General features: G+C 35.4%; 1 long non-coding RNA gene across 1 annotated transcript; it reads left to right on the top strand.

Moving 5' to 3' along the window:
• The first annotated feature begins 3,557 nt into the window (after positions 1 to 3,557).
• Positions 3,558 to 5,291, top strand: LOC128554779 (uncharacterized). Its single transcript, XR_008369693.1, has 2 exons — positions 3,558 to 4,046; positions 4,839 to 5,291. It is a non-coding gene; the product is annotated as an uncharacterized LOC128554779 (long non-coding RNA).
• Positions 5,292 to 7,685: the final 2,394 nt, after the last annotated feature.

Raw genomic sequence — 7,685 nt, 5'->3', positions numbered from 1 at the left:
TTTGAGTATGCGTGCAGTGTACAAAATTCAGATTTCAACTAACCCGTTCTGGCAACCAGATAGAAAATTTTCCATGCCTGACACCATATTCACTTGCCTGAACTTAAAGCACCATAAAATATCTTAATTTTGCACCATAAAACAACTGGTCTCATACCCTCAAAATACTTCATCATATTGTTTAGGACATGCTCGATTGGGGATTCCTAGGAAAACAGGAAATGAATGCATCGGAAAGTCTTCCAACAAGTAATGTGAGCAGCTTCTGTTTGCATTTGCAGAGCTCAAATTCAACTTTTTTGACCAATTGCAAATTTTAGTAAGTAGCTTTTTTGTTGTTGCTAAGTCTAAAAATCTGCTTGCAAATTTAGACTTTCAATTAAAAATGTCAGAATATCCTACAAAATCATGCTAGAACATCAATATTGTTTGCAAGGTTTTCCTTGGCGTACAATTTTGTGTGTTATAGCTCAAAATGACCCTCAGAGTAATTGGGAACGCATCATTGATGGCGTAACTTAACTACAGGCTGAAACTACAGCAAGGCAAACTTTCGTACCTAATATTTTAAGTACCAATTCAATCATATGTACGAAGTAGTAAGGTAGCCTGCGTTCTAGATTTAATTATCTGATAGACCTCTACCTCTCTTTATAATCAGTAATCCATTCAGCAAAAAATGGCTAACCTGGAACAAATGGTGTTGCGTTTTCTGTTATTTGCATGTAGGGAAAACACTGTCACTGCCTTTAATTGTCCTCATATGAAAGCGAATCTACAAACATTAACAAAAACCGCAACAATTTTGACTATTATTTGTATTTGCAAAATGAATTGTGTGAAATTTTTATCTTAACTCGCATTCCATGAAGCCTACTTGCATTTAGCGAGTGCAAAATTTGTGATTTGTGAAAGTAATTACACATTCTGCGTGATTATGTTTCTGACTAACTCTTAAACTCTTGCATTTATGGATCTGTCTGAATTCAATTCCTTCATAATTCTGACCAACTAATCGAGCATGCTCGTAAATCAATAAGTGTTCCTCAACCTGTACAATGTGCGATGCATTCTAGAAAAAAAAGTGTTATAAATGGAAATCATACTAAATAAACAAGATTTACGCATTTAAGACGCATGCTTTTTCAATCATATTAGGAAATAAATGGTAGCCTGGTCGAGGTTGTATCTGCGGCAAATCAGTAACACGAGCTGAAATTCTGTAGTCATTGGCTATTGAACTACCTCTTATTTCGAACACTGTGCAGTCATGGTTACGGTTAAAAGCATCTGTATGCCTGGGACTCACTGACCTATTTTAAAATCAGATGTGCGAAATTATTGGCTTAAATGATTTCTTATAGAAACGCTGATTAACAAGGTCAAATTTGTGTCCAGTCATGAAAAATAATGCAGTATATGAAAAATTCTGAGAACATGAAAAACCTTTTAAAATCTATATATTTTTCTATAAAGAGCTATCAAAATAAATAGATCAGCAACATTTTAAAAGGCATATATAAGCAAATCTCACCAAAAAAATAAAACGTGACAACTGAATGATATCTCGTTAACCGGAAGTGACGTGTTCTCCACGCGCCATTTTGTATGCGAAAGCAATTATTCATTGGTAAATTAATTATCACACTATGACCACATTTCGTTTAATGGTAAGAAAGATGTACTTTTGTGTCTTAAGAAAATTTCACATTAAAGTAATGTTGTTTTAGAAGCTAACATTATATTTTAAATGTAGTTTAACAGTAGTTAAATGTAGTTACAAATTGTAACTCCATGCTCGTCGATATTTGTTTTTGCTAAGGTAACGCCGATTCACGCTCTGACAGGAGATCACGCGAGATTACAGCCAGTCGCGATTCTGTGTATTTTATACTGCTTTGTTTTCTATAAGCCAATGTGATTCCCTATATTTAGACTGAGCACTACTTATGGGCAGAATCATTAGCTCAACTTAATTACTGTGTATGCAGTGAGCATTAAGAAAAAGTAATCTTAAAGGCCCATTTCAAATGGATGAATAAATAAAATGGTGAAAAAATAAGGAATTTCTATGCTTTTTTATGGGTGGGGTGTTTGTTTACATTGGAAAGTTAGTTGCTCACGTTTCTAAAAATGTCAACAGGTCCAACCATGCACATGCTGTACTGGAGTACCGTCCATATTCTATATAAAAGTAAAATAATTCCATTAATCCGTCATGCCTGCAAGTAAAATCACGGATTTCTTAATTCTAAAAATTCAATATAGGCTTATATAGGATCGAGTAACAGAGAAGTTCCAAGTAATTAAAGTACCGGAAAGGGATTAAAATACGAACTGAAAAGCGACACAAAGGTGACACAAAATTTAATCTATTCTCTATATTCCCCTAGCTGAATAACTCGTTGGAGAAAGTTTTTGTTTTCTCAAATTTTCAAAATGTTGGCGCCAGTGTAACTGTATCTACTTTCACTGTAAATCAATGTAAAGATAAAAATATTCAAAATGTCGCCGTTTAAAAATGCTACTCTGTAATGAATAAAGCATGTTTGTATCACAAATTATATCAGTGTAGTCATGTTACCGGCTGATTAGCTTGTGACGCGACAAAATTAACAGCTTACTTTGAATATTCTTTCGTGTCGCAGACATCTTATTGTGCGGATATTGCGTTTGGCCTACTGATCTGACGGACGTTTATTAACATTAACGAAGACCGCGATATCCCGAATTTCATCGGGGTCGTCGCACGCCCATGATCTAAACCGGAATTCCATATTTTCTTATTTGGATAGTATGTGTTGTTTGGATTACCTCGTATGTTACCGTAGTGGGATTCGATCCCGATTGTCGTCGCTTCGCGACGAAAATTCCCTAATATAAATGCCTTTAAGTGAGTCATTTCTTGCTTCTATGAATGTGTATTTCTTTACAGAGGATAAAAATATATGGTGATAGAGGATCCACTTGACGACAGGCACGACCTACTTTAAATATCTCTGTTTAGAAACCAAAATATGCTAAAATTATTTTTGATTCAATATTATTTAAGAAAATATTAACCAATATATTAATATATATTATATAATTTTTAGTTGTTATAATTGAACAACTCTAATTGTACCCCACGAAGAACAAAGTTGTAAGGGTGTTATACTGGTTTCAGGTTGTCTGTCTGTCCGTCCGTCCGTCTGTTCGTCCGTCCGTCTGTCTGTCTGCCTGCCTGCCTGCCTGTCTGTCTATCTGTCCGTCTGTACGTCCGTAGACACAATCTTGTGCGCACCATCTCTCCTCATCCCCTTGACACAATTTAATGAAACTTCACACAAGGATCAGTAACAACAGTATCTGTGCATGGGGCATGTTAGGCTCTTTCAAAAAAAAAAAAAAAATGGCAGAGTTACGGGGTTTGTTTTTTGTTACTATATTATATACATAGACACAATCTTGTGCGCACCATCTTTCCTCATCCCCTTGACACAATTTAATAAAACTTCACACAGGTGATCAGTAGTTTTGCATGGGACATGTTAGGTTCTTTCAGAAAAATGTGTCACAAATTGACATACGGGCCTTATTTTATCTGTATTGTAAATGCAGGTATTGCATCATCTTTTTGTAAATTTTTGAGTTATTGAGGTAAATGTCAGATTTCACGCATGAAATACCTCTCATGTTTTTCTGTATTTCATAACTTAAATTTCTATGTAAATTTCATTAAATTCTGTTCAGTAATAAGAAAGTTGATATTTTATAAACTTCAGTAATTTATGTTTTTATCCCCAAAACCATTATAATGGGCCTCAAATTGTCAATTTAAATTCGCGCCAAAGTAGTTAGATTCCCCGGCTATATCGTGAATCCCGTGAAAATGACAATAGTCGGAGTCCACGGCTTAGCCGTGAATCCTATGAAATTTAGTATTTGGCGGGACATTATCCTTTAAATAGACTGGGCTAGATATGCCTTGCGCACACCACCTTACGACTTTATAGACGAATCTATGTCTGAATTATTTTCTTGCTAGAAATTTATGCTCGATCGAGGTAAGAAATTTATTTGTTAGATTTTTGTATGATTTTTGCATTACGATTTTTATTTGATAAATTTTTGTTCATTCTACAGAATTCTGTAACATTTACTTTTCGGCATATGATTTTGGCTAGTTTCGGTATGTCAGGATAATTTATTAAATTTTTCAGACTTTTGTAAATTATTTAGAAAGAGGAGTCTAAATGTTTCGTTTATATAAGATGTAAAATTTATACTGAAATTTGTATCGTGATAATTGTAAAGCACTGTTTCAAAAACTTATGTCAAACATTTTGTTAATTATGGAACGCCATTACTGCATTGTATTGTTATGTATAAATCTATATGGCAAGTCTAGTGCCATGTTTGTAATATGTTATTGTAATTTGTAATTGTGTGCCAGTCTATAGCACATCTAATTAATGTCCGTTGTAGTGTATGGCATTAGATATTATATGGATGCCAACTATCATATAACGTTTGATTTACATTGAATTTTGTTAATTTGTAGTTGTAAATAATAGCTGCAGTTTATCATGTCCGTATCTCTAATGTTTCATCATATACTTTTCATATCTTTTTCATACTTTAACTTTAGTCTTTTAAGTAAGTAATCTTTGTAATAATGGAAGTAATAAGTGACGTATTTTAATCATGTGACGTTTGAACTTAGTAGCACATATATTTTGTATAAGTAGCACGTATTATTTATGGGAGCCTACGGAGGTATGGTGTACCAAAGGAGCAGTTTTATGCCCTGACTTATTTGTTTTGCTATGGTGCTTACCATATGTTATATATTTTAGCTTCTTCCGCCAGACGATTTTACCTGGTGATGTCATAACCCGGAAGTACAATGCCCGAGGTTCACTTGTCTTCACTCGCCTGGATGTGATATTCCCAGCGCAGAGCTTTCGTCCCATGGTTGTGCCGTAAACCGCAAAGACGATGATTTTTGTTATCCTCTGAAGTCAGCTCAGGGATGCAATCACCTACCACCATAGGGAGCCAACACGGAATCAACGTATTCACGGTTTAAAGGGACTGAATTTAGAAATCTGTTTTGTTTGTGCTACTTAAAGTTCACAATTACATTAAAGACCTGTGTCACGTCAGATTAGAATGGAAGTATAAGAACTTTTGTATCTAGAGATACTGAACTTTTTTTTTTTTCTTTCTGATAATCAGTTTTTTTTTCTTTTCATATCTATTCATTGTTAATAATCATCTTTTGTAAATAAATTTGTAAATATTGTAAAGGGTGTTGATTTGTTCTGATGGTTACTGTCGCCGGTACGGCCTTTCCTGTCACAATGGTGTCAGAAGTGGGATTGGTCGACCAGACACAGTAGCTATTCGAACATTATTAACACCCATTTAACTGCAGCAATAATTTGTAAAGATTCCTCTTGTTTTGTTCTATTGTTACACATATAATAGTTTTATTCATTTTTCAGAGTGACGTCTTACCTCAGACAAGACAAGACAGATCCATAGCTTCAGCTAACCAGCTTTAGTGGCCACAGACTGATAGACAGTTGCTTACGACACTTGGATTCTGGGGTGAGTTCGTTCCTTTTATTTTTCTTTTGGGTTTATTTTGTGTCACTCTATGATTAAGCCACCATATATCTGTGCTGAGAGTGACCGCCCTTGACAAGGAGAGTTATCCTACTCACTCTTACTGGTGCGTCGCCCTTCTTCTCCCAGTGATCCTATTTTGTATTAGTGTACTGTATACATACCAGATACAGTATTTTTTTTTTTTAATTTGTGTGTGTTAGCAAGCTTGTTTACTTGCATATACGTTTAACCTACTCTTATGTTTTAGTGCTACACTGTTGTGTTATACCTATACTTTATCTTAGGGTAAAGCACTTTGATTTAATTTTGTTTATTTGTTACACTAAAGTGTTAACACCAGTTACAGTTGATTGATATTTGATAAGGCTAAGGTATTGTTACAGCCTACTGTCACTGTACTTTGTTAATTGTTGCCTATGCAACCTTGATTGACACATAGTATTGTTGCGCAACTTAGTGTATTATTTTAGTGAGGACGTTTTGTGTAGTATATACGTAGTGTATAGTATTTTGTTTTGGCTTCAGTGGTAACTGTAGAGCCTTAGTGTAAACTAGTGTAGTCTAGTATTCCCTCACGATTGTTTATTTAGTGTCTCAGGTTGTTATAGTAGCTGTAGTGCGTAGTGTTGTATAGTGTTAACGTAGTGTAATCAAACATGACTAGTGTAGTAGAGTTAACGAAGGTAGGAAAGGAGTTAGGTTATGAAGGAGATGAGTTACGTAACTTTGTTAAGGAAGAGCAGGCTAGGGAACGTGAGGAAAGACATAGTAGATTAGAGGCAGAGAAAGATAGATTAGAGGCAGAGAAATTAAGAGCAGAGGCAGAGAAAGATAGGTTAGAAGCAGAGAAAGATAGATTAGAGTTAGAAGCTAGGTTGCAGAAAGAAAAGATAGAATATGAAAAACAAAGTAGTTTAGAAGCAGAAAGATTAAGAGTAGAAGCAGAGAGAGAAAGAGAGAGAGAAAGATTAGAGGCAGAGAAGGAAAAATTAGAGTTAGAATCTAGGTTGCAGAAGGAAAAGATGGAATTTGAACTTAAGTTAGGTGTACAGTTAGAAAAGGATAAGTTAGAAATGGAAAAGGAGAAGTTAATGTTAGCTAGGAAGTTAGAAACAGAGAAGGAGGAAGCAGAAAGTAGGAAATTAGAAACAGAGCATAAGTTTAAGACAGACTTAGAAAAGATGAGTAAGAAAAAGGTAAAGGTTAAGATGTCTCCCTTTGATGAGAAAATTGATTCCATGGATGCGTACTTGAATGTGTACGAAACGTACGCTGTTGCGCAGGATTGGGATAAAGAGATATGGTCACTTAACTTACCGTTCCTTCTAAAGGGTACGGCAAGAGAGGTTTTTGATAGGCTTCCGTTGGAAGATAGGAAGGATTATGATAAACTGAAAGCCGCTTTGCTACGTCAGTTCGAACTCACTGACGATGGCTATAAGAAAAAGTTTAGAACTGAGAGGCCTCGGGATAATGAGACCTTTGTGATGTTTCTAGCCAGAATAAGTAGATATTTAGATGGTTGGCTTAGATTGAGTAAGGTAAATAAAACGTACGAAGGATTGTTAGATTTTATTCTTAGGGACCAATTTTTAGATGTATGTAATAGAGAACTATACCAGAATTTGAGTAGTAAGAGGTTAGTTAACGCTAAGGATGTAGCAGAAGATGCAGATTTGTTTGCAAAGACTCGTGGAGGTCCCAAGTATGTCGTGAATCGAACCAATAAGGACCGGAGCCATAAACCATATGAAATACCTCAGAGACAGTATCCTATTAGTCGTAATGTAGGCACTAGTAATAGAGGTAGAGCAATGTTGCTAATAGAGGTAGAGGTTTTCAACCCTTTGGTGTACTGAAGTGTAATAAGTGTGGTCGAATAGGGCATAGCTCATATTACTGTAGGAGTGGAAAGTACGGCGGTAATAGTGCCAATGCAGCAGCAGAGTTAGAGGTAGAGCAGGAACAGGAAAGTAGTAAAGGGGAGAATAGAAATAGTAAGGAAAGTAGAAATAGAGGTAGAGGCCGTGACCGATCTAGGAGTAGAGGTAGAGGAAGAAATAGAGATA

Source organism: Mercenaria mercenaria, unplaced genomic scaffold (assembly GCF_021730395.1).
Source record: "Mercenaria mercenaria strain notata unplaced genomic scaffold, MADL_Memer_1 contig_737, whole genome shotgun sequence".
NCBI lineage: Eukaryota > Metazoa > Mollusca > Bivalvia > Venerida > Veneridae > Mercenaria > Mercenaria mercenaria.
This window is presented reverse-complemented; position numbering and strand designations above follow the sequence as displayed.